Source organism: Suncus etruscus, chromosome 2 (genome assembly GCF_024139225.1).
Source record: "Suncus etruscus isolate mSunEtr1 chromosome 2, mSunEtr1.pri.cur, whole genome shotgun sequence".
NCBI lineage: Eukaryota > Metazoa > Chordata > Mammalia > Eulipotyphla > Soricidae > Suncus > Suncus etruscus.
Window position 1 is genome coordinate 41833332 of NC_064849.1, and position 2310 is coordinate 41835641.

General features: G+C 31.3%; 1 non-coding gene across 1 annotated transcript; it reads right to left on the bottom strand.

The window, feature by feature from the left end:
- Window positions 1-1954: 1954 nt before the first annotated feature.
- On the bottom strand, window positions 1955-2061 carry LOC126002213 (U6 spliceosomal RNA). Its single transcript, XR_007492978.1, has one exon. It is a non-coding gene; the product is annotated as a U6 spliceosomal RNA (small nuclear RNA).
- Window positions 2062-2310: the final 249 nt, after the last annotated feature.

The window sequence follows — 2310 nt, forward strand, 5'->3', positions numbered from 1 at the left end:
CGTAAGGATACTATGACAGTCTGATTTTGGATTAAAATGCTGTTTATTCAGATATATTTTAATTAATAGTAATCTACATTAATAATGTATGTAAGTGAGTAATGAGAGGTTACTCTGAATTTTGCTTCAGAAGAAATCACAAGAAAGTATTTGAAAATAAAGTACATGTCATTCTAGTTTTTCTACTTAAAAATGTTATGATATAGTTCATTATACCATCATCAATATTCAAGTTTTATGAATTCCTATGCATTGCTTTTAAGATTAAATTTAATTATTTAAGGTTAGTATTAATTTATGCAATTAATATTTAATACCTACTATATTTAGAGTGCTATTCTAATAATTTAATATCATGTAAAAACTTTATATCAAAAAGCTTCTTAATACCATCTTAGTTAAATAATCTTCCATAAAGAAAATGGGAAGAAAGAATTATTTTTTAAAATTTATTTTTGAGTCACACCCAACTATGCTCAGGCTTACTCTTGGTGCTGCACACAGGGATCAATCAGTCTTGATGGGCCTCAGGGGACTGGTGCTTGGGATTGAACATGCATCAGTTGCCTGCATCCTTACTTGCTAAACTATCTCTCTGGAACTGGAAAATTCTTATTGCCATTTCTATTAAAAAACCGTATTTATCTATTAAACACTTAATATATTCCAGTCATTGTGTTAAAGCATCAGGGACATCAAAATCAACTGGAAACATCCCTTTCAAAAAAAAAATGATAGTTCTGACTGCTTATTTGCTTTGTGTAAGTAGTAACTAACCAGTCAGTATTTGAAATATGTTAAAACTGAAGGCAATGCTAGTTGATGAAAATATTTAGTAGAACAGAGTAAACGAAAAGGAAAATAAGGATTTGGAGGCAGAATTTTTCATCTTTAATTTATCTCATCTCAAATATATTGAAGGCAATTTTTAAACAAATAGGATTGATTTAGCTTTTAGATTGCTATAGGTTCAATTACATGACAAGCTATTAAGAATAACAACATCAGACTGCTAAGCATAAGCACTCAATAAAAATAACATATGGGAATGTAAAAATCAAATCAAATATAAAAGTACTAAATACATTTTGATGCGGTACTTGAAATAAATCAGAATTTACAGAGCTCTCTCATTAGATCTTTTGAAAACAAGAAATCCATCAACTTTCTTCCTCTCATGATTTTTTCCTGTTAAATTTTAGTAGTTGGAATGAGAGTTAGAAACCATGTGTTTTTAAAATAATTTTTGGTAAATTTTAAGTTTTGTATTATTTTTCTCTTTTTTAAGGTGCTTTAAAAACAACTTTCATTATTATTTATTATTATGATTTATTTTTATGATAAATATTTTTATTATTTATTATTATTGTTATTACAGAGAACCAAAATGGTTATCACACCACTAATTGTAAAACCCTTCTCCTCCCAGTTCCTTCCTATTCTTTTTTGACCTCGGACTAGTTAGAACTTCCACCTCCACAGAAAAAATTTCTTTCATTAAAATCTTGAAGTGGTAAGTCTTAATTTAGACTATAAGCCAACAATGCCATAATTCATAGCTTACTCACACTAGCCTCTTCAGTGTTTTCCCATTAAATAATAGAATGAATATTTTTTAACATTTACAATATAAATGAATTTCAGAAAGTTCTTTAGAAATCATGTATGAACAATATATTCCCAAAGGGTCAGCATGTGTTTGTGGATATGCATGGCTTATATTTCCTCTCAGATATGTTCATTGAATTACCAAGATGGCAGGACACATAAAGTAGAAATTTAAAAAATTTAAAGGAATGAAGATTAAAACAAAAACGAGAGGTAAGAGGGGAGGCAAAGTGATCTTTACACAATATACATTCTAAACCAGGTCCTGGTAAAACAAATTGTCAAACTACACATTATTTGCACACATATTAAACTTAAATACTTTTTTTTTCTTTTTTAGAATTTTTTTAATATGGAATACTTCACGAATTTGAGTGTTATACTTGTGCAGGAGCCATGCTAACCTTCTCTGTATCGTTCCAATTTTAGTATATGTGCTGCCGAAGCTAACACTTTTTTTTTTTTTTTTTGGTTTTTGGGCCACACCCGGTGACGCTCAGGGGTTACTCCTGGCTATGCGCTCCGAAGTCGCTCCTGGCTTGGGGGACCATATGGGACGCCGGGGGATCGAACCGCGGTCCGTCTCCTAGGCTACGCAGGTAAGGCTTACCTTACCTCCAGCGCCACCGCCCGGCCCCAAAGCTAACACTTTTTTAGAAAAATTTATTCTGTCTCCTGACCCTTGAAAAGTTTTTATCCTTC